General features: G+C 41.9%; 1 pseudogene; it reads left to right on the top strand.

Moving 5' to 3' along the window:
* LOC123946380 overlaps positions 1 to 25,687 on the top strand; it is a 72,048-nt pseudogene that overhangs the window by 40,892 nt on the left and 5,469 nt on the right.

Here is a 25,687-nt window from a genome sequence, read left to right on the forward strand (position 1 = left end):
GATTTCACTTGAAGCCATTTTGACTCTATACCACAACCAAAATATTTGATATGAAGTTACCTTCGAAATTCTGAAATAATTTGGGGTACAGTGAGCAAGGTAAACCACTTCTAGGCACCCGCTGATCTAGGAAACAACCAACTAATACAGTTTTTAAAAACTCGAAATGAGATTTTGTTAATTCTAGAATCCATAACCTCGATACTAAACTCTAAAGAGAGAAAAATCCTACACCATTACTTACTTTCGGAGAGGGTCATCTAGGCCTTTATACCAAAGCCTTCCTTTTTGTATTTAGGAGAATTACACCATTATAAATTGCAATCTAATCACAGGTTCAAGTGACCTTTCGGAAGTAATATTCAAAAGCCCCAAGAGGACATATATCAGGACTTCAAATCCTGTGTTTAAAACATACGATGGCTTTGGCATTAGTTAGCTGTCAAGGCGCTGGAACTAAAACTCAGATCTGATCATTCCCAGGATACTACTTTCTCTACTAACTACGAGGACCCTCCCTCCCAACTTCTCCACAAATGAACTTAACATTTTTTGCACGTTAAAGTGTGATGAAGTATCTGGGATAAAGAATTTCTCAAGCTATTGCCCATGGTTATACCTGATCACCCTAAGGAGAACAAATTGTCCTTGAGGTATTGAGAGCTATTGTCTCCAGAAAGTGGGTGTCTGCCCTTCTAGAGGGCAATGAGAGTGGCTGCCATGAGGAAGGTGACCTAGTGGTCAAGAAGTTCCATTGTCTGAGGGAGTTAGTATAATCAGATCTTTTTTTTTTTTTTTTTTTTCTGAGAATCTAAAAAGAGATACCACCAGGCACTCATGGAAGAAACTAGAAGGAAACACATCTGGATTCCGTTTAATCATGATCTGTGCTCTGAAGTCAGGGTGTGACTGTGGTCCTGAAGGTTCTATGTATGTAAAGAGAGAAGAATTTCTGTAAATGGTCACTGAGTCTGTGACAGTAGCTATATATTACCACTATTACTACTACCACTACTACTTGTTCTAGACGCTCTTCTGGTGACCTAGGATCACCACCACTTTCTTGGAAAATCTCAGTGGAGAAGCCAGGAGCCACATTTTCCAGTATCCCTTCCCTGTATGGTTCCTGGGTTAGCATCTACTAATAAGAGATATTTAAGATAAAGATTCAAAAGGTAGAAAAGGAAAAGCCACTATTCTCCAGAGGCAGCTGCTAACAGATCTGAGCTTCTCTAAGCAGTTTCCAAGGAAGCTTTTAAGAACTCCTTCTTCAATGTTTCAGACTGATAATCTTGCTGGAGGATTCCTTGACCTTTGTTCCCACAGTCTTTCTAAACATGGCTTACAACTTTAATTTCCTTATTCGTTGTTTTTGTATTTGAAATACTCCAAGTGGCTTATGTTTCCCTGACTGACCCTTAACATTGCAAAATTCTGAGATGAACTACCATAATGCTGTAAGATACTGATGTTACCACCTTCCCTTACAAGACAATTATATAATCTAATCACATTATTCATGGTAGTTATATTCTATAAAGTCATCACAAACACTGAATTTGTGACCCAGTGAGCCTGGGTCGTAACATTTTCACCAACCAATCAATATAAATTACTCTGTTTTGTGTGTGTTTCTGTTTAGAAACCTTATTGAATTCATATTGTGGCTTAATTAACATCGAACCCCCCAGCTGATAGCACTATAATCCACACCTGAATGAAATTTAACTAACCCACCATTTTCCTCCAGAAGGCACATCATAGCCTTCTGGCACTTAGCAACACCAGATAGCTCTTCAGAACTATACTCGAGGGCCATTTTAAACCACAAAATTACCAACAAAAATGCAAAAATAGAACAAAGAAAATGTGGCACTAATAGACCACGAAAGGACATTTGTTTCCATAATAAGAGACAGAACAAGAAGGCAGAGCATCACCTTTTGGATCCCAACTGGGAAACGTGCACTTAGGGTGATTCAAATTTTACAATGCTCTCTGCATGTCCACAAATAACCATAAAAGCACCATCAGCAGGGTCACCTGGGTAGCTCAGTTGGTTAAGCGTCTGACTCATGATTTTCACTCAGGTCTCCAGTTTGGGCTCAGTGGGGAGCCTGCTTGAGATTCTCTCTCTCTCTGCCCCTCCTCCCCCACCTCTGTCTCAAATAAATAAATAAATCTTCTGAAAAAAATTTTTTTTTATTTTATTTTATTTTTTTTTCATTTTATTTATTTTTTCAGTGTAACAGTATTCATTCTTTTTGCACAACACCCAGTGCTCCATGCAAAACGTGCCCTCCCCATTACCCACCACCTGTTCCCCCAACATCCCACCCCTGACCCTTCAAAACCCTCAGGTTGTTTTTCAGAGTCCATAGTCTCTTATGGTTCGCCTCCCCTCCCCAATGTCCATAGCCCGCTCCCCCTCTCCCAATCCCACCTCCCCCCAGCAACCCCCAGTTTGTTTTGTGAGATTAAGAGTCATTTATGGTTTGTCTCCCTCCCAATCCCATCTTGTTTCATTTACTCTTCTCCTATCCCCCTACCCCCCCATGTTGCTTCTCCATGTCCTCATATCAGGGAGATCATATGATAGTTTAGTCAGTGACAGAATTAGGTGCCTCTGCTTCCATCTGATTGTCTTCCTTTCATAATTCAAGTATGCACATCTAGATCCTCTCTTCTCTTTTTATTGCATCTTGTAGGACCAAAGAGCAGGGCTTACTGTGTTTCTAGCTTAAGACATGAATTTATAACTTAAAATTACTGTGAAAAACAAAAATAGGGAAAAAAGGAAGTCATTCAAGACACACTGGCTGGGAAAGCATGTGGAATACTATCCACAAGGCTACAATTTTATGCAAACTTCTCCACTATTCAGTCAGGAAAATAACAAAGAGGGGCACCTGGTTGGCTCAGTGGGTTTAGCCTCTGCCTTCAGCTTGGGTCATGATCTCAGGGTCCTAGGATCGAGCCCCTCATCGGGCTCTCTGCTCAAGGGGGAGCCTGCTTTCCCCTCTCACTATGCCTGCTTCTCTGCCTGCTTGTGATCTCTCTCACTGTGTCAAATAAATAAATAAAATCTTGAAAAGAAAAGAAAAGAACAAAGAAATCACAAAGAAGTATGAATGAGCAAACCAATCATAGACCCATTTTCTCAAGTGTCTAGTTTATTCTGAGCCAGTAATAAAAGATATACACGTGAGCCAGTTTTCCTAGCAAAAAGGGAGAGAACAGGGGCGCCCGGGTGGCTCAGTGGTTAAGCCTCTGCCTTCGGCTCGGGTCATGATCTCAGGGTCCTGGGATGGAGCCCCGTGTCGGGTTCTCTGCTCAGCGGGGAGCCTGCTTCCCTTCTGAGCCTGCTTCCCTTCCTCTCTCTCTGTTTGCCTCTCTGCCTGCTTGTGATTTCTCTCTGTCAAATAAATAAATAAAATCTTTAAAAAAAAAAAAAAAAGGAGAGAACAGACTAGAGGTTCCATAAGCCCATCCAGAAAAAAGGCTGGTGGACAGTGATTTCCCTTCACATCACATGTAAAGAATCCATACATTACACACCATACATGTAATGCCATGATGCCGCATCACCTTTTCTTTAGGTATAATGCCTCCCTCTTCCTACAATCAAAATAAAACTTTGTTGTTTATCATCAACTAATAACATGGTAGTCAACAAAGCATCTATTAATTTATCCTACATACTTCAGAATTTCAGGGAGCTATTTTTAATCTCTTGGGTTAATTGCACATATGAGCTATTTAAAACAGATTGTATTCCAACTCCCTGATACCTGAATACTAAAAGAGATCCTGTCTATTGAGCTAAAAGCATTTAAAACCTGTGAAATGTAATGGGATGAATCTGCCCAGAACCAAAAGAAAACCTATATTTATAGCACCTGAGTTATTTGGTTGATATACAGTATGTGCCGTGGTTTATAATTTTTTAAGGCATGTGAACTGGGACACATTAGATATTACAGAAAGAGTGAGTGGATGATTTACAAGACTTCATATCAGGCCTATTGACCTTCTCAATAAGAAAGGTTGGTGGTCGTAACAGCACTGAAAAATGCAGCCCTCGGGAGTCAATTTAATGTAGAATAAACTCTTTAACAACCAGCAAGATAGCCATATCAGCTGCCCCATCTGCAGATTATGCTGCTGTTGTAAAAAGCAATTTTTAATAAAAAATGCATAGGCTTTATTTTTTAAAACGTATGCTCCCCCTACCAAACCTGCAGTTTCTCCCACATAAGCACCCTTGTGTTATAATAGTAATATTAGATATAAGAACGACAAAATGGTGAAGCCAGGGCCCTTCCCTTTATAAAAGAACCCTGGCAGCGATTTGCTCAGCATCCTTCTAAAAATTAATCATGGGTCACGAAACAAAGATGTACCTGTGTACCCTTTGTTCTGGTTAAACACAGTCATCTCATCCTCGATGCAGGCAGTATTAGTGCATGTACAACCCAATCAATAAATGGACTTAGCAGCTGGTGATGCTTCATGTTAACACCCTCACGCTGAAGCTGATCTTTGAGAACTAGTGTCTCACTTAATTACCAGAGTCATATGTCAAGGGAATTTCCAAAACGGTCAATCTAAACATATCTCAAACACAGTAAATCAAGGTAGAAAAAAAATTCTACAAATGTTCTTCCTTATTAGCACAGATTTTCTGGGAAAGTAGTCACCTCTCCACCATTGGGATTGGAATATAAAAACGAATTGCAACTTGCTTGATTTTTGAAGCTTTTTTTTTTTTTCCACTTTGTATTTTTCCATGGTATTCCATAAGCAGTTAGCTAAAATCACTCAGGGAAAGAAGAAAAAGTCAAGCTCTAAAAATAAAAAAGTGTTGTATGTCTGAAATCTGATCTTATGCAGCAGATGAGTGAGAATGAATCTATAAACAACAGTAAAGGATGGGGCTGCAAAGTGAAAAACTGACGGATAAAGTAACCAATTACATGTCTGGCGATTAGTTTGGTTAAGTCTTCTGCTTTTGTTAATGGTTTTAATGAGAGAAATAAATCTTATTTTAGCTCCTCAAAGTTTTTCTTTTGCTTATAAATTCCTGTGTACATACCTCAATCCTAGAATTCATGCAAATGTATAGTATCATCCTTTTGTGTCCCTGTCTCCATATTACATTGGAGATCTACATATTACATTGTGAGATCTTTGACATTGTGGCCATTTCTCAGTGATCTTTGTGTACTTCGGACCTCACGTACTACCTGGCATACGTAGTAGTCATTCAATAAACATATTTTGGATTGAATTTACTGTACACACACCTGTCCTTTACATGCTACCGGTCTTATGTGGTCAAACTCACTGGTATTCACCAAAAGATTTCTGAAATTCAAGTCTCCTTTTACAAATATCCAATAAGCCAAAATTTAATCAACATCTATTCCTTCAACATATATTTATAGAGCTATGACTGTTTGAAGTCACTCAAACCAGTTATATGGAGGAGAAAAAAGAATCTTAAGATGTCAATGCCTTCAGTAAGGCTTCATTCAGAATCGGGATATAAAGTATAAAATCTGATAAAGTAAAGAATACAAAACACTTAAAGGTCACTCAAGAACACATGACCAAGTACTAGGTGAAGGGTGTAGGCAAGAGTCACCTAGGAGCACAAAAGAAACATTTCTGTGAGCTGAAGTTTGGATAATCAGGAAAAGCCATAAGGCAAGTGGATCTGAGGCAGCTCATAAGGGGGACGTTTGCTGAACTTAGTATTTAAAAAAAAAAAAAAAAGCCTGGGAAACAGCCAAGTCATTTGAAGGGATTGCATAACCTCTCCCCAACTTCCATTTCCCCTTCATGCCATTTCTGATCAGGACGGAAGTGGAACAGTGGCAGAGTGGGTATTCTAAAGAAATAATAAGTCTGGGGCAAGTGAGTAGAAAATAGGTGCCGTGCTGGTTGGGGGCCATGTCCCTTAACCCCAGGCACCAGGGTCAACTGTCTGCAATGGCTCTGCCTTCATGCTGAGTTCCTCAAGGTTGGAAAAGCAGCTGTGCTTAGCAGAGCAGGGCTTCCCTCAGCGCTGTTCTATAGCTCCCTGACAGCTCTTCTAAAGTCTACTTTTCCAGCATGAATTCTAATTACAGTTAAGCTTGCAGCAAGGCAAATACCAGTGACTTGAAAAGATAAAATATATCCTAACAATGTTTGGTTTGGTTTGCAACAATGCAGCCTTGTAGATGCATTTGTAACATTTTGTGTCCGAAAATAATGCAATGCACAGGAATTTTTCTCTTCTCAGTTCAACTGCCTTAAATCTCAATCTCTCTAAACACAAGCACACAGACAGATTTCCTGGAGCAGTCATCCAAGGATCTTCCACGAATTATTACGAATCCTTGATGAAACAGTAATATAAAAAAGAGAAGGGAAATTGACTTTATTAAGATGGAAATCTCCAAAATATTTTAATCCCCATGCACATGCAATATACTAATTGATATTTAAATACATGTTTAAGCTTGTTCTTAACTTGGATATTACCCAAGATGACCTGTCTGCCCAGAGAAGCCAGTCGATTTTCATGATGCCGGTTACTGAGCACTGCCTCTGGAAAAGTCTGCCTCTGATCTTACTTGATTATCCAACCCTGGGTTTGAAGGCAAGTTATCTTGAACTAGGGCTTCCTTAGTCTTTCCCCTTGAAGTAGCTCTAATGGCAGAGGGTGAACCCATTCCCAAAGAGAACTGAGGACACCCATGGCTTTGAAGTCTCCTTTTTCACACTAAAATTTCTCACTTAATATAAAATCAATGGTGTTGGAAAAGGTCTCACTCAAAATGAGCCAATTTCTGAGGCAGTATAAATGGGCTTAAGTAAAACTTTAAAAATAAGAAATCTGTGGCCTCTAGAATTGCAAAAGGCCTAAGAGACATTGGGTTTTTCTCAACATTAGGAATGATGAGAAAGACAAGAGTTGCCTTTTTTTTTTTCTTTCAGAGATGCTGCTAGGACAGATGGTGATATTTTTATTAAGCTTAGATTATTCACACAGAAGATTTCCTTACAAGAACAAACCAAAATAAAAGTCACCTCCCATATTTCTCCATTTTTGATGACCTCAGTTACAATCTTTCCATTACCTTTTTTGATATTTAGACTGGGGTGGCCGAAAGAAAAATCGTGAATCCATGAATAATGAATGAGATGAACCTTTGGGATCCTTGGTCTGAGAATCACTATCCCAAACAGCACTTAAAGAGGTGGAAATACTTAGGTCAGTACTGGATGGACAAGACATTTTTAGTCAAGAGACTTTTGCTATGCACTCAAGGACATGTGTCTCAGATCCCCCAGCAGATGGGACGGGGATGGCATATGGGGGATCCAGGATCTATTTTACCAGAATAGTTTTAGGATAAACCTTTCTCCAATAGCTTCGACAGTATCTCCAGTCCAGAATTCTCCTATCGTCTGCTCTCTACCCCACCCCTGAACTATGCCGTAAGGACAGAGGAACCCAGACATTTGCAAATTATTCTAAAATTATTAAATTTGATGAAACAATAGCTGTTCCTCGACAGTGTCAGGGATAGAACACATCAGGTATGACCAAATAATTAGCAGGCGTTTTACTGAGGTGTCTAAGTCTTATATTCTGTGTGGCAAAATGGCTCACCATTTTTGTTAGAACTCCTCTGTGAGTATTTTTAGGTCCTGAAAGAGTGTGTGCAATGAATCTCCTTGGAGAATGTCATCAGTATGATGTCTTACCTGTGTTCCTGGAGAATTTTAGATGTGCTTGAACTCTTGCCTGCAAAGATTGTATCCCCTGCAAGGCTGTTGAGATGCCCTACAGAGAGCCAGGTAAAGGTATATTGTGTCCCTTCAAAGGTGAAGTCGATCTGTAGCTGAGAGGCTGTTCAAATAGGTACTGAATAGAACATATTAGCCAAGTCTACAATAGCAAATATTTTCTAGTTGCTGTTTGGATGGAGTCATCATTTCGATAATACTGGGTGTGGGATCTTAATGGGATGCCTTGGCATAAAGGTTACAGTAATCCATTGTTGGGTGCCATTCATTAACAGGTTTGAGCCTTGGCCTAATTGTGCTATTAAAGGAGTAGGCAGTAGGAACAATGGCTCCTTTCCTTAGCAGATTTTGAATGATTGGTCTTAATTTCTGCGATTCTTGTTCTAACCTCTATTTTGTTTTAAAGATTTATTTACTTGAGAGAGCGGGGAGGGGCAGAGGCAGAGAATCTTCAGAGATGCCCCCATTGAGCATGAAGCCCCACACAGGACTCAATCTCAAGACCCCTGAGATCATGACCTGAACTGAAACCGAGTCGGATTCTTAACTGAGCCACCCAGTTGCCCCTTGTTTCAATCTTTAATGGGCCATATTCAGTATTTTAACAGGGTAAGGAGAACACAGGGGAAGATCTTTGGTGTCTCATTTTGTCAAGCTAATTATCAGGGCTAAAGATAAGTTTATTTCAGTTTACTACTCATTGGATCAAATCATCCATGCCCATCATGGGATATTTTAGAACACCAGGCACTATGACCATGAGGAATTTAGGCAAGATAATAGTTTCTATAGTTAAGGTGAGGCAATAACTATTTGCCCTCTATTTTATATTCTGTAATAACCCTATAAATTCAGGGGTGTCTTGCTTAAATGTAATGTGACCACTAGGTATAACTAGTTTGAGTCCCAATGTCAATTAAAGTACATCTGAGTAGATCTTAATTTAAAACCTACTTCGCAGGGTGCAAAAGCCAATTGGTAGCCTTTTTGTGTCCTTAGTTTTTGTTTCCTTCCTTTTTAAGTGTTTTAGTTTTGTTTTCTTTCCTTTTGCCAAGTTGGTTTTGTTTTGTTTTGTTTTTTGTGGTTACTGGATATGCGTTGGGATGTGGGAGGAGCTCTCTGTTCTGCACATTTACAAGTTTCTTCCTCCAGAAATCCTTGAATCAGTATCATCAGGGCAAGGGGCCTGGAAATTATTGCTTTAATAAATTTAGGGACCCTGAGCTTAAGTTTGGTTTAAATTAACCCCTTGTTATGTTGATACGGTATAGCATTCAATAGAACCCAGAGTCTTTGTCAGCCCATTTTGTGTTTGTTCAAGAGAGCAATGGTCTTCGGGCCCTTTAAAGACTGGGGGTGAAGAACTTTAGAACTGCTTTTCATAAGGGTCTGGGTAATATTCCTGTAGAATCCTGAGGATTGCCATCTTTTCTGGTGACAGAGGCATAGGCAGCCCCAGAAGCATGTATAGAGTCCTAACGAGCCACCAGCTTCTTGGAATGTAGACCTCAACACACCACATGGTAAGCACTCTTCCTCACATGAGCGATCACCTGGTGGGCCACATACACTGCCAAGAATAGTCTTTTTCCCCTGAGCAGCCTACAGAACAAAGGCCGGTGCCAATTTGAGACCTACAACCAACAATCGCAGGGTAAGTCGTCCCTCACGAGTCTAGCATCAGTCACGGCTTAGGCTGAAGTCGAGACACACAATTTAGCCCTAGACCCATACACAGGTCTTGGCCAAAATGCACAGCCCACCGCCACTTTAAGAAAGACCCCCATCTTATAACCCTCTCCCTAAGTACCAGTTACAAAATATTTAACTTGGGTCACTGAAATCTGTAACAGAGGACTGGTAGGACGTGGCAAATGTAGCATAAAGTCATACAGCTCAAAGTACACACTAGTGATCAGGCAGTTGCTCGGTGCACATGCTTGACAACAGGCTGCAGGGCCAGTCAGCAAGCTGAAAGCAAGAGATGACCCTCAAGGGGTGGCAGTCACCACCCAGACCATCCTGCTCACAGCACCAGTCATTCTGTGGTGGTTGCAGGACCACAGTAACAACCCGTCTTCCCAGGACTGGTTCTGATGTTGAGATTGTAGATGCAACGCTTGCAAAAAGGTGTGCAAGATTCATTATTTGCATGATATGGCTTTCTGTGGAGGGCAGGGCAGACACCCAAGCTGGTCATGACTGGCTTGAGTAAAGGGAGGAGTGACTGACTTTTACCAGGGTTGGAGAACAGAGCCAGAGCTTTCCTACTGACCTGCCCACATGTGAGGCAAGAGGAGAAGAAAGGGGCATGGCGTTTGAAAGCCATCGGTGGACAACGATCAAAAATGGGATCAGACTCATTACTATACCTAGTTTAAGAACCATGACTTTAATCGATTTTTAAAAAAACTCTCATTGGCACTTATATGATGAATTTGAGAAAAAGACAGAGGATCACAGGAGAAGGGAGGGAAAAATGAAATAAGACGTAACCAGAGAGGGAGACAAACCATCAGAGACTCTTAATCTCAGGGAACAAACTGAGGGCTGCTGGAGGGGGGGAGGTGGAGGGATGAGGTGGCTGGGAGATGGGCATTGGGGAAGATATGTGCTATAGTGGGAAAATAGATAATTTTTTAAAAAAGGGGGAAAAAACTTTCCTTGGTATATTTAATAATAAACAAAACTCTTCTCTCCTTACCTTGAAACGGAAATGCCTAAAGAATCTAGTCTTCATTTCCCTGAATATCCCGAAAGATTTCTAGTGCCAGGAGCAGACATTTGACTGTACAGTGCAAAAAATAAATGGTGCAAAAAAAATTGTAAGGCTTCAGCAGAATGCAATTCAGTGATTTAAAATGCCAGAGGTTGATTTATCCTATTCCTATGCTAGAAACAGAATGTTTCAGCCTTTTTTCCCAATCAACAATTAATACTTCCTTTTTATTTTGAAAGGAAAGGTTAAAAATCACAAATTTTGTGACCCCAGAATCTGGATTCAAAAGACTACAAAAACTTTCAAAGAAATGAAGCACATTGTTGTCATTAAAGCAATTACCTTTCTCAAGGAAACAAAGAAACAACACTCCAAATTAGACACATCAATAAAGATGGACAGTTCGGAAAGAACAGGAGTCATGTTTTTATGTGGTCACTGACTTCAGCTTAATTGTTTTGTTTTGTTTTTCCAGCCAACTTAAAAGACTTCCTCATAATCAATGAGATCAACAATGTGGTCAATTCAATTTAGTTATTAAGACAGGCAAAAACAATGGATTGACTATGTTTTCGATCCAGTTGTGTTATGGGAGATATTTCCGTCAGAGAGACATAGCAATAAATTTTCTTTGAGAGGAAATCTGGGTGGGGAAAGAAATGGCAGCGTTAGCTAATAAATGTTTCTTTTCAAACCCGCTAATGCTCTCAGATGATTTATCACTGTTTGAAAGCGTTGGGCTGTTTTCCCAAGAAAAATGCATCATCCCTGAAAATAGTGTAAAAATTTTTTCAAAGTCACGTTTATAAAACCTAATACCACCTGAAGCTGGCAAACTCCAAGTCATCCAGCCAGTCAATACCTAACGGCTTGCACCAACAAGAAAGCCTAAAGGATGTTCTACCCAACCCATTTCGAAAGGTGAGATTTCACCTATCACTTAACTCCAGATGTGGCTTCACATAGCCGTGGCTTCACATAGCCGTGGCTTCACATAGCTGTGGCTTCACATAGCCATCTCAGAATGGAACCCAACTGGTGATGGCTATTTAAGTGGTGTTCACAGAAGTCTCCCCAGAGGTGGCATCTGGAGTATTCACTCCTCTATGATGAGGAAAGATGAAAGAAGGACCCTAGGAGACAAGAGACTTCAGAAGACACTATTTTGAGGGCTTTTATATCAATGTCTGTGGTTCGCAGAGAGAGAACAGCTCTGATCATCTCAGCCCGGTCGCGTCCAAGCCAGGCCTCATGGTGTGAGGCAGCCCACTGCAGTTGGATAAGCCACGGGAGGGCAGAGGAGTATAAACAAATCCCTCAGGGTGTGTTGTAAAATCAAAGGTAAGACTTTCAAATGAGAAATGAGACAGTACAGCATCCAGCAGGCAGAGTTGGCATGAGTGGCAGCATCAGGTGCCCCTGAAAGTTCATTGGTATTTCACAGTTTACTGTTACCCCCTCTTATACCAGGTAGGAGTCATCAGAAAATACACTTGGCCTTCTGAATTTTATAGAGAGGCCACTCACTGGTCCAGGCTGCAAGAAGAGAAGTCCCTCAGCTAACAAGAGAGGAGCGGGGAGAAAGATACGAAAATCCCTTTCTTGTTTTGTCATAATTATTGAGCACCTACCACGGGAAAAAATGTGAGAGTGGGCTCCACGGGAAATACACAAACAAAATGAGAAATGAGAAATATATCAAGATATATCATGATCAAGTAGATCATGGGAGAGAAAAAGAGTACTGCTGGAGATGAGAAAAGTGATGAGTTGTACCATGCGAAGTGTTACTCCATTCGTTACAAATAATGACCCAAGGACTCGGGGCTCTTTGTTAGTTAATCCTAGGGATTAGGATCTCCTATTATTATCATTCATTTTTGTTGCTCAGACTGTTTCAGTTTTGGTCATTAGGAGCTCTTTCAGGTTGGCTCCCATGGTCTTTTAACAAGAACCACCACCTCCATCTGGTTTTGATCGTTTCCTTATTTTCTGGCACCACAAGACATCCCAGGCTCAGTTCGTATTTTCCCTGCCTTGCCTTGGAATCAGCCACTGCTCCAAGGAGCCCTGGCCCCTTTTACTGGAGAACCAAGACCTTGAGCTAGACATCAAGTTGTTTCTTGATCCTCTCAGCTGATAGAACTGGGAAATATATGTATGTATTCTCGTTCAGTCCCACACACACACACCTATATTTATGTATTTATTTCTCTGGGTGGACATTAAAAACCATGAGTGCATACTGATACCTCTGATTCCAATCCCACACCCCAAGATTCATTTGAGCCTTCCAGTTTCTTTATTCAGAACGATTTTCTCCAGTAGAGAGAATCCCATCTTTCATTATCTAATATCTATTTGCTCATTTATTCAGTTCTAGGACGCGCATGAAAGAGTTTCAGAATGCCAGCCCCTCCCCTCCTGTGGGGGAACCTCGAACGAGATTGTAGCCCGCACAGTCCGGCTGTTTGTGCTTTAGCCTCAAGGATTCAGTCCAAGACGCTGTTTACCACAGTAACGTAGGTCAGCTTTTTTCTTTCCCGCCACTCCTCATGGGGGTGTGCTATTCCTTTGTAACCCGGCAGGTTTGTTTGTTAGCGTCTGTATTCCATCTTGGGTTCCCCCCAGATCATGGCTGGTTTTCATTGTTTACTCTTGAGGCATGTGAAATATTGCTATGATTCTAAGAGCCAGAGCTGTATAAAAAGACGTCCTCAAGAAGTATCCTCTCCCCGCATCCCAACTACCCTCTTCCATTTTTCCCTTCTTTCTCACCCCTTTCCCTCCTGCCCTGTAGGTAACTGGTTTCTTCAATTTCGGGTTTCTCTTTCTTGATTTTTCCTTGGTAAGTATAAGCAAATACCTATATATGTCCTTACATCCTCTTCTCTCTTACAAGGAAGGCAGCATGCTGTCCATACACTTTTGTGCTTACTTGTTTCATTTAACACTAAGTTACTGCCACAACCTCTTGCCCAGGTTTCACTCCTGGCTGTATCTTCAGTAAAATGGATTCTGAATATGGAGTTTATGGGATTTCCCCCAACTCCTAGTTTCACTGAGAATGTACTTTGTGGGTTTTATCTTTGTATGGTCCTTGTTGCTCTAGGTGGCTTCCAAGGGCTGAAAAAAATTCAGAGCTAAGTTGTTACTATTGTCCCACTGAAAAAGAAATTTACGGTATTTGCATTTGAAAATGTTTCCCTAGAAGACTGAAGAGAATGAGTTTATAATGGAATTTTAAGCAGAGTTCCTTCATGGAGATGTTTGAAATTGGTGAGAAGGCAAAAGCCTTTATAAAAATAGTACCAGCTCATTATTCAGGCATAGTCATTTAATAAGTAGTCTTGAGGGCCTATTGTTCTAGGTGCTTGGGATAGTACATCAGTGACAAAAAGAAAGATCCCTGTCCTTGTGGAGTGCACATTCTAGAATTCCTTCTGTATGCAATATACCATACTAACAATTTAAAGGACATCAGGGGTGCCTGGGTGGCTCAGTCGGTTAAGCAACCGCCTTCGGCTCAGGTCATGATCCTGGGGTCCCAGTGTCCATGCCATGCAGGGAGCCTGCTTCTCCCTCTCAGTCTGCCCCTCCCCCTGCTTGTGTTCTCTCTCTCTCTCCCACTCTCTCTCCTCTTAAATAAATAAATAAAATATTTTTAAAAATAAATATTAAATGATAAATTATAAAGAGCTAAAGGACATCAGACACATTAAAAAAATAAAATAAAATAAATCCCTGCCTTACAGAAGTTTACATTCTTGGTAATAGATAATATACGCGTATGTTCTTAAATGGGAGGAAATGTGCACGTTCATGAAAAATACAGAGTGATTTATCCTAAATTCCAAATTATGAACACTAATTTATTTCTAGTTTCTCTTAAATCTTTACGAAGCACCTATATGGAGCGCACTGCTAGGCACTAGGGATAGAGCAGTGAGTGAAATAGAAAGATCATACCTGATTGCATGGAGCTTACAGTTTTGTGGCAAGAGGAAGACCACTGATCAATCAAAAAATAAAAAGTTAAAACATGTTAAATATCAGATAGCAGTACGTGCTCTGAAGACAGAGAAGTCGGGAAAGGGAGACAGGGGTGTTGGGATACAACTAACTGGAGTTGCACAGTCTCAAGAAGCTCATTTCTTGGGGCACAGTTCATTCATAGGGGCAAAGACCTACAAGATGTGAAGACAGATGACTGAGGGGAAGGCGCACCAGGCAGAGGGAGGGGTCTGCAGCAGTTGGGAAGGAAGGAAATCACCCAAGGCTTAGTTTCCAGGGAAACCTCCCCTGGGGGTGTAGCAGCGTGGTGGGGCTTAGTGAGATGACTAGTCTCTGGGATTTGGGGAGACTAGGAAGGGCAATTCTAGGGGAGCAGCAGTATAACTAGTCATGGAGCACAGGAAGGTCCAAACGAGTCAACCCATCTGGCTGTAGAAGAGTTTGGGTAAGGCCAGAAAAGCCAGCTGGAGATAGTACTGAAGGGTTTGAGTGTAAACCAAGGGGCGATTCCTTCTGTGGGCACTGGGGAGACCATTGAAAGAATCCAAAAGTGGGATACATAGTAGTCCATATAGTTTGACCCCCATTTTATTTTCAGATCAAAAAAGCACATGTATGTACCCACAGAGATAAAAGACTATAAGGAATACGCCAAGTGATAACATCAGTTACCTCTGGAAGATAGAATGCTGAAGCATTTTTCTTTTTCTTTATGGTCCTCTAGATTTCCTGAATTTTCTGAAAACAATAATTATTCCTTTAATAACCTGAAAAAAAAAAACAAGCTTTGGTATCATTACAAATGAAAGTTAAAATGGGAATGGCACAAAGGAATGTTTTAGAAAATTTAAAGTGAGCCGTGGATACAGATGGACAAGAGAGGAAGAAGATGGCTACTCAGTGGGAACATGGTTCCAGCCGCGAAACACCAGCTCCCTTCTCTTGCAAGGCCAGCCCTCGTTCTGTTTTTGAGAGTTTTAGAGACAGCCAAGTGGAAGGTGACATTTCTCAACATTTCACCCAGCTACAGGCAGCAGCCACACTTTCTTCCTCCCGTGTGCCGAGGGGGAAACTGCTAAACTGAAAAAAGAAAAAGTCCAAAATCCAAAAGCCACTAAAATACAGCCCATGGGTTTATTCTCTCTACATGTCCATGTTTCACAGCTCACATTCCAATCTAAAAGTGATGAAGAAAACATTCCTTGAGAAGCGAGGTGGAAGATTCAATTGATGAAATCCCTCCCCTGGGGAGTCCACGAAGCTGCCATGTAATTCTTCCTCCGTCTAATTCTGGGAAATGAGATGGCACGGGAAAGGATGTCTTTCGTGGGGTCTCTCAGGTATGGAGGGCACTATATGGCTAGGTCTTCATTCCCAAATTGGCAGTGTTAGAAGCCTGCCTTCTGCTATGGACTGAATTGTGCCCCCCTCAAAACCTTATGCTAAAGCCCTAACCCCCAAAGTGATGGTATTTGGAGATGGGGTCTGGGAGGTCAGTAAGGTTTGATGAATTCATAAGGTTGGGGTCCTCGTTATGGAACCAGTATCCTTATGAGAAGAGACACCAGCAAGCCTGCGTTCAAGTCCCCGCCCCCAACCACCATCCTTCACCATGTGAGAACACAGTGAGAAGATGGGCATCTGCAAGCCAGGAAGAGGGCTCTCACCAGAACCCGGTGATAATGACACCCTGGTCTCAGACTTCCAGCCTCCAGAACTATGATAATTCAATTTTTGTTCTTTAAGCCAACTGGTATATGGTATTTTGTTATGGCAGCCCAAGCAGACTTAGCAGACTAAAATGCCTTCCCTCTCTCTGCATTCCTTCTAGAGCCATTGTCCATACTGCTTCTTTGGCTATATCATAGTCTCCCTTATATTCTTAGGTATTTTAGAAATGGATCTAGACTTTCTGTTATCTTAGTATTTTGAAGTCAGCAGCTGTGTTCTTAAATCCTGCTACCTTTATCAGTAGCCAAAAAGTGTCATACATTTATTTATCCCTCAGTTAATAAATATTTATCAAGTAGCCTCCATACACCAACCATGTTTGGAAGCCCTCAGGAATACAGAGATAACAAATACACTGTCTCTGAGCTCAAGAAGCTCACAGCAGAGCAGCAGAGCAGATGAGACGAGGACATAAAGCTAACAAAGCACTGAGCACAGTTCTCGTAGCAGATGGAGGTGTGTGGGCACACCAAGGAAGGAGTTTTTACCTGGCAGCACAGACAGGTTGAGGAGACTTCTCAGGTGAGGCAGCACTTAAGTAGTAGCTTTGAAAACAGCATTCTACAGATAAGGAGAAGGAAGAGGCTTTCACTCCAGGGGCAAGGAACAGCAAGATGGCGGGGATGGGGGATGGGAGGACAGAGCTGGAGTCTGGCTTAGTGCTGTGTGCAGGGTGGAAAAGAGGTGAAGGGTGCTGCAAGTGTGCAGAAATATGACTAGACAGGTAGGTTGGGGCCAAATCGTGAAGGGTCCTGATTCCTGAGTGAGACACAAAGAAGTTTCTGCTGAGTATTTTAGATCTTAGGCTGCTCTCGGGGATTTTTAAGCAGGGAAGTAAGTGACTCAACTTGTATTTTGGAAAAGTATGTCTAGAAAAAAAAAAGATAATAGTGGAAGAAGAGATTGCAGATGAAAGGTGAACAGTGAGGAGATTGTAAAAATCCAGCTAAGAGGGAGGAGCAAAGGAAGAAACAGAGAGAACAGAGAGGAGGAAATCGTGATGGAACCACCTGAGTTTGGAAACTGTGTTTGTAATTTGAAGTCACCACTGTCATGTGGTTTTCTCTAACACATTCTGTCACCCTGAACAAGAGTGAGACCAACCAAAAGACAGGAGGTGATCCTGAGTACAGGACGAGAAAAGCAGGTGCTTTTGAACGCGGAAGGATCCTTGGACCTGGGATATTAGTGAGTATATCATGTAGGTAATTTCTCATGGATCCAAATGGGTTCAGGTAGGAGGGAAGACAGACCTCGGGAATAGCAAGAACTCACATCAAATAAGGTTAAAGAACTGGTTGCGGGGGTCTGGGTGGCTCAGTGGGTTAAAGCCTCTGCTTTCGGCTCAGGTCATGATCCCAGGGTCCTGGGATCGAGTCCCACATCAGGCTCTCTGCTCAGCAGGGAGCCTGCTTCTCCATCTCTCTCTGCCTGTCTCTGCCTACTTGTGATCTCTGTCTGTCAAATGAATAAATAAAATCTTTAAAAAAAAAAAAAGAACTGGTTGCAATGAGGAAAAGAAAGCAGAAGAGGGGGGTGGGAGTGCCGGAGTGGCTTAGTGGGTTAAGCTTCTGCCTTCAGCTTAGGTCATAATCTCAGGGTCCTGGGACTGAGCCCCATGTTGGGCTCTCTGCTCAGTGGGGAGCCTGCTTTCCCCCTCCTCCCCGCCTGCCTCTCTGCCTACTTGTGATCTCTCTGTCAAATAAATAAATAAAATCTTTAAAAAAAAAAAAAAAGAAGAAGAAGAAAGAAAGAAAGCAGAAAGGGATTTCCAGATTGAGGATTTCAAATAATGAGCAGTTTTATATGTGACAAGGCCCAGGATTTAGCCACTTATGAGGAAACGAACTCATTAATGTGAGAAAAACGTGAACAATACACACATACACACATATTCTCACATCCATTGCCAGCTACTAACCCATTCCTCTTCTCCACTTTGTAGCTAAATTTCTAGAAAAAGCAGTGTACAGAGGCTATCTCTACTTCATCCCCCATGTACTCCATAACCCACTACATACTATCCTTTGTCTCAGCTGTCCACTGAAACTGCCCTTGTTGAGGTCATCGAGGATCTCCATGTTGCTAGAACCAATGGAGATGTCTCTGTACGCTGAAACACCAGGTGACTCAATCAGTTCCATCAATGTATATTCTATCTGTATGCTGATGAATCCCATACTACATCTCCAGTTTAGATCATTTCTTTCAGTTCTAGAATTGCCTTTCTTATCACCTAGTTGATACCTTCCTTTGGATATCTCTTAGACTTCTAAACAACCCTCAAGGGCTCTTTCCCCACCCTAGTCTTCCCTTTCTCAGTAAATGGTACCACTGTCCACTCAATTCACAGGCCAGAAACCAACAGACATTATTTTTTTCATTGCTTCACCTTTCACACCAGTCAGTACTCTGCCAGCTCATAGTTGAAGTGTGTGTGGCGTCTGTGCTCTCTGCTCACCTGCACTGTGAGTGCAGCCTCTTCATCTCTGTCTTATGGGGCAACATCCACTTATCTGCTTCTTTCACTTCTTCTCATGCTCACCCCACTCTCTACTTGCCTACCAGGATGATCTTCTTAGGATAAAATCAAAATCACTCAAGTCCCTCATCTTCCATGGATTCCCATTCCTACTGCAAGATTCTGTCCTCACATTTCCCTGACTGCCTCTTGAAACCATGCTCACCATATTGACAGAGCTCCAGTCACAGTATTCTTCCAGTTTCTAGAACAGACTACGTTACCTCTCAGTTCAGGACCCTTACCCATATTGTTTCTTCTCCCCAGAATCCTTTTTTTTTTTCTCCTTTAAGTGGCCAAATTCTTTCTTGTGTCTTGTATCTTGGCTTTTGAAAAAAATGAGAAATCAATCTTCAATTTTATCGATTTAAGAAACATGTACACAAGATTTTTGTTAAGACAAGAATGTAGAATGAATATCAAGGAGGAGGAAGAAGAAAATAATTGGGGATAATGAATAAAATTAATCAACACGTATCATGTATCTTGGTGCTATCTCTTGACTGGATAACAGAGATGCAGATGCAGAACAAAATAAAACTTAGAAGGGGACCACAGGAAAGGAGGAAACGAGCAGGATCGAGGACACCTTCGCTCAGGGAGGTTCCACCTTATAATAAAAACAAAGATGGTGGCTGGGGAAGGTAGAAACTGGCCAATGAGCAAGAGAGTGACTGATATTACTGACCAGTCTTGGAATTTAACCTAGAACTTTAGTGGAGACTCATCATAGTTTCTTTCCAAGCATCAGGAGAGAACCACCAGGCTGAGCAAGTGTGTATACATACCATGGTCAGACACAAATCTAGGACGTGACCAGTGAGGAACCAGCACCCTGGCTGGGAGTGTACAAGGGATACATGATAGGACATGAAAACAACAGAGGGAATGGGTGAGCTAGAGGAAAAACATTTAAACCCATCCCAGAAAATTTAAAAAAAAATTAATAAAAGTAAACTCAACGCAAATTCTTTGGGCTAGGTAATACCCATTACGGGTACCTCCTCCATCCACAGTCTGAGGAACCGAGGTAATTTTGGTATGGTTGAGTTAACACCTGGAATAGAAAAGCCATTTTCACTGAAGTTATCTTTACAGTGTCAAAAACCTAATAGACATCATTCTTTTCTAAAAGAAGGACCAGCCATGGTAACTTTCTACTTAGAGGAAAATAAGAAAAACATTATTATGCTTTGGAGAGTAATTTGTGACCCTGCTTCTCTGAGTGGGATTTACCCAGGTTATTCTGTTCCTAAAAGCCACTAATAAACCCAGCTCTACTGGTTTGCTTTTCCCTGTGTCCCCTAGAGAGACGTATATTCGGTCCTGTCAGGTGTGAAATCAGAGGGACCAGAGCCTAAAAAAAAACAACAACAACAACAAAAAAAAAACACTCTGTTATTAACAGTGCTTCTGCTTTTGTGTGTCTCACCCTAGCGGGATGGTCTGTGGTTTCCATGGCAATGATATCTGGCAACAATGCTGGGCAGCCTTCCAGGAACTGGGGTTGGAAGCTGTGAGGCTAAAATACGCCTGTCAGAGGTAATGAAGAGTTCTCTGTGTAAACATTTCTATCTGACTGCTCCGCTCAGTCACCTGCACAGGTCCAGAAGGTAATGAGTATGATGCAGGGATAGGGATCTGGGGATGGGAGTGTCAGCCTGAGACCAATGTAACACAGATCACACAGGCCATCTTTATTGCAAGTATTGTGATAGAGCCAAGATTCCCACCCAAATGGATGGCTTATTTATCCAGATAATAAATTAAAAGCTGATGCCAGGTGACCTCTAGAAGCTTTGCAAAAGATTTGCAACAATTCTCAGGTTCAGCTTTAAAAAGCTCAATTCTTTATATTTGTACTCCCTGCCATCTCCAATAAGTTGCTTTTCCCAAATTTTCTGTTTGTGTTAATGCTATCACCATTTTCCAAAGCACCCAAAGCTTCAGCTTGAGCTGTTATAAACATCAAAGGATATCCTAGTAGGCTGCCCATCTCCTCCATCTCTATGGACACATGAATTAGCCATCACCGAAGATCCTTTCAGGCTTAACTATTCTGGTTGCCATTATGTCCCTATTGTTATCAACTCTTTCTACTCCGTTGATGCCTTATTTCTGGAAATAAGTACTAGAGCTTGACCTCTGCCACTGTAGGATCCCTTCATAATGGCATGTCCATCATAATGGTAACACCCTCACCATCACTCCAGCCTAAAGAGGCAGCCCCCATTGAGTTTTTCCAGAATGCTGGTGCTCCATTCTCTAGTTTATTTTTCAGTGTCTTCATGAAGTGTCTCATGGGATCACCAAAGGACATCCACTGCAGAAGAGGTTCTCAACATCCAGATATTTGTGGTGACATGTTGTGTGGCAAGGAGCCTCTCCCCGCTGCTTCAGGGTCATTTAGTGGCAGGGATGGAGGCTATGGAAGAGCTTCTCAACTTGCACTGTCACTCTCCAGGCTGAACTGGCGATTGCTACCATGGACTGTCTAACCTGCTGATAGCAGAGACCAAAACTGAGCCCACCGGGGCGCCTGGGTGGCTCAGTGGGTTAAGCTGCTGCCCTTGGCTCAGGTCATGATCTCGGGGTCCTGGGATCGAGTCCCACATCGGGCTCTCTGCTCAGCAGGGAGCCTGCTTCCCTCTCTCTCTCTCTGCCTGCCTCTCTATCTACTTGTGATCTCTCTCTGTCAAATAAATAAATAAAATCTTTTAAAAAAAAAAAAAACTGAGCCCACCAACAAGTTACCATATGCAAGGAAGCCAGAGCACTACCTAGCAGCAGAGTACCTATGTCTCAACTCGTCCTCATAGGGCCAAACCACTTACTAGAGCATGGACTTCTCGTTCCTAACTGCAGTGTTTTCCACATGCCATGAACCCTGGACCTACATAATAATGCCTTCCCCACCGTCATGGTATCCCACACAACATTGCTTCTAACTGATGAACTTATTTCATGACAAAAGTAGCAGAGAAATGGGCCCATGCCCATGATTTCTACTCGTCTTAATATGTATCACATCACCCAGAAATAGTTGCTCTGATCAAATGGTGGAATGCCAGTTAAAGGCCAGCTAGGAAAGAAAAACCTGGAAGACTGGAATCCTCTCTTATAGGTGAGATATATGCTTTGAGCCAGTGACCAACACATGGTGCAGTTTATTCTATACCAGAATCAAGGGATAAGATGTGGAATGGACTCTCCTACAGAGAGATAATTTTTGTTTCCCATCTCTACAACATTGAGCTTTGCTGATTTAGGGATCTTAGTTCCCAAGGAGAACAAAATGATCCTATTTAGGCTGAGGGGTTTCTCCTGCTACTGAGCCAAGAAGATCAAAAGGAGGCTTATATAATGTTTGAGAAATTTTAATAAAATGTTTGGGAAAATTGCTTCTCACAGAGAGGGACAGAAAGAACTGTGTCTGGAAGCTATAGTGTTCTATGGTTGTCTCCCATGCTTCCATGGACAAAACCTGTAGAAAACTACATTCCAGTAAAAGCAAGACTCTGGGGAATCAGACTCTTTTAAGAATGAAGGAGTGGGTTGTGCTACCAGTAAAGAAGCTTTGCCACCTGAGTTGCTATCTTAAGATGAAGGAAACATCAAATAGGTAGTGGAAAAGGAAGTTGTAAGTAGCAACCATTGCCTTCATGAACAATTATAGAAAAGTAGCTGTTAGACATTTCTGCAAGAAGACATCCAGATGGCCAACAGACACATGAAAAAGTGCTCCACATCACTCGGTATCAGGGAAATACAAATCAAAACCACAGTGAGATACCACCTCACACCAGTCAGAATGGCTAAAATGAACGAGGCAGGAAATGACAGATGCTGGTGAGGATGCAGAGAAAGGGGAACCCTCCTACACTGTTGGTGGGAATGCAACCTGGTGCAGCCACTCTGGAAAACAACATGGAGGTTCCTCAAAAAGTTGAAAATAGAGCTACCCTACAACCCAGCAATCGCACTACTGGGTATTTACCCTAAAGATACAAATGTAGTGATCCGAAGGGGCACGTGCACCCAAATGTTTATAGCAGCAATGTCCACAATAGCCAAACTATGGAAAGAACCTAGATGTCCATCAACACAGGAATGGATAAAGAAGAGGTGGTATACATATACAATGGAATACTAGGCAGCCATCAAAAGAAATGAAATCTTGCCATTTGCGACAACATGGATGGAACTAGAGGGTATTATGCTTAGCGAAATAAGTCAATTGAAGAAAGACAACTATCATATGATCTCCCCGATATGAGAAAGTTGAGAGGCTAAGTGGGGGGTTTGGGGAGTAGGGAAGGAAAAAATGAAACAAGATGGGATCGGGAGGGAGACAAACCATAAGAGAATCTTAATCTCACAAAACAAACTAAGGGTTGCTGGGGGGAAGGGGGTAGGAAGAGGGTGGTTGGGTTATGGACATTAGGGAAGGTATGTGCTATGTATGGTGAGTGCTGTGAAGTGTGTAAACCTGGCGATTCACAGACCTGTACCCCTGGGGCTAATAATACATTATATGTTAATAAAAAATAATTTAAAAAAAGAAAAGTACTGTTATGAGTATTTTCTAATTTGTATGTAATGTGTATTCTGTTTTTCCTTCCTCCTCCTTTCTCCTATTTTACTTAAGTACTACTGTTGGTTAAATCTATGACTTTGTCTTTGTATTATAGAATATTCAGATAGATACGGATGTGACTGCTGTGGGAAGCCTTCCCTTTTAGAGAGAGGGTAATGCTGTCTTCGTTTGTGTGAAAAATAACTGCATCTTATTAGGAAGATGTACAAAACTCTTAGTTGTTAGAAGGATAAGTATGGATGCTAATTAATGAGGGGATTAACTGTACTGGTTATTTACCTATTTTCTGTGAACTTCAGTCCATTCTGTACTCTGTAACTCTGGGCCTAGATTTGCATGCTACATTCCTCATTCTAGCTTGTCTGCCGATATTTTATTAGGTTCTGCTGGTGAGGGGCACCAAAGGATTGGAAGGTGGCAAGAAGAGAGACGAGACATTCCTCCTGTTTTCAGGCTCTATTAGCGTGCTCCAGCATGACAAATAGTTGACTCCAGCCTCTGGCTTCTTCACTACTCCTGGACCAGCCTTTCCATGCCCTTCCAGAGGTACTTGAAGCAGTGAGGCCCAGGATTGCTAGTGGTACCACTACTAACCATGCTATGCACCTTCTCCCACTGGGCTTGGCCAGTGGGAGCACTCACAAGATGACGCCCTCTCCTTGGAAGTCCAAGTACCACTAGGCCACACCCTGTCTTCAGAGGTTCAGTGCTCACCTAACTCTACTCCTCCTTAGGATTCTGAGCACAAACATTAGGGGGACAATGGGTTCTGAACACCCACCTCTTTCTTCTAGTCCCTAATCCTGTAGATAGCTGATTCCTACAGTTACTAGAACCACAGTTACCTCAACATGTCTTCCAATGCTGTGTAATTAATGACATCTACTTCTGTTTTAAATACCTAGTTTGTTAGGCTTTATGTTTTTTGTTTATCTCCTTGCCTTCTGACTGGAACTTGCTTGATAAAAAGAGGAGTAGTAGGTCTGGAGGGAAAATTAACAGATCCATACATCTGTGGTCACTCTGTTCATTAATCCTTCTACTCGTCTGCCCATTTGATATTTACTGAATACTTCTTAGGCACTCTACTAGACTTTGGGACTCTAAAGGTCAGGCAGGCATGGTTCATGCCAGCCACCAAAGAACTTATATTCTAGTGGAGGAAACATAAGTGAGAGCAGCTGGAACAAGAGAGTATAGTAGATGGTAGAGACGCACTTTCCTCAGTCAGGGGACTGGGGGAGGGTGGCGGTCAGCATAAGCTTCTAGAAGGAGTGACATCTGAACAGAAACATCAAGTGTGAATAGGAATTATCAAGGCATAAAGTGAAGACTGGGGAGTGGGGGGAAATGTTCCAGCAACAAGTATAAAGAAAAAGTGTTGAAGAAAATGTGGCAAGTTTAGTAATTTGATACTGATGGAGCTTAGATTGCACAGTGGGGCAGAGCAGAGCTTGAAGGGATGGAGGGAAAAGTCAAGAGGAAAAGCCAGGCAAGAGGACAGCTTCTGCTCTTCCCTGTCCTGTTCCATACAGTGTTCAGTGTTGCACACAAAGAAGTCATCCTACCCGTGCAACGCACTGTGGGTTTGTGTTCCCCCCAAAATTCTTATGTTGAAATCCTAACCCCAGTGTAATTGTATGAAGAGGTAGGGTCTTTGGGATGTGATTAGGTCATGAGAGGAGAGCCCTCAAGAATGAGATTAGTGCCTTTATAAAGGGGCCCAGAGAATATCCTTATCCACCCAGTGACTTGGTTACAGCAACCTGAACTAAGACAAGTGGAGTGAGGTGAGATCTCCTTCCCCAATTCTGCAGCCTCAAAGCAAAGCCCCAATAATGACACTTCCCAGGTAAGTCTTTTCACCCTCAGGTTACTTGGTTTCCTCCGAAATGTGGCTCTCCACTCCAGTTTCCTTCTAGGTCTTTCTCTCCTATGTCTTTCCCTCTCAGACTCTCTCTTCCTAATGCAAAGCAATCGTGTCCCCTCTCAGCTCTGCCAAATGTACTTCAACCCCCCCCCCATCTTTGCTCATCTGGTTACCTGGGCCCACGCTTCTTAACAGGCAGTCAGATTATATGTGACAAAGAATATTTTCTTGTCATAGAATGGAAAGAGTGAATAATTTAAGTATTAGAAGTGTGTTAGAAAGTTGTTTGAAGAAAGAAATACTGTGTAAATAGCTACCTCTTTTTGCTGGGGCCATAGTAAAGTTGGTGACGGAAGGAGGTACTCTGAATGAGCTGGGAGGAATTCGCAAATCCAGGAAGAGTGTGAACCCATCTAATTACTATTTAGTAAA

The sequence above is a fragment of the Meles meles genome, chromosome 7 (genome assembly GCF_922984935.1).
Source record: "Meles meles chromosome 7, mMelMel3.1 paternal haplotype, whole genome shotgun sequence".
NCBI lineage: Eukaryota > Metazoa > Chordata > Mammalia > Carnivora > Mustelidae > Meles > Meles meles.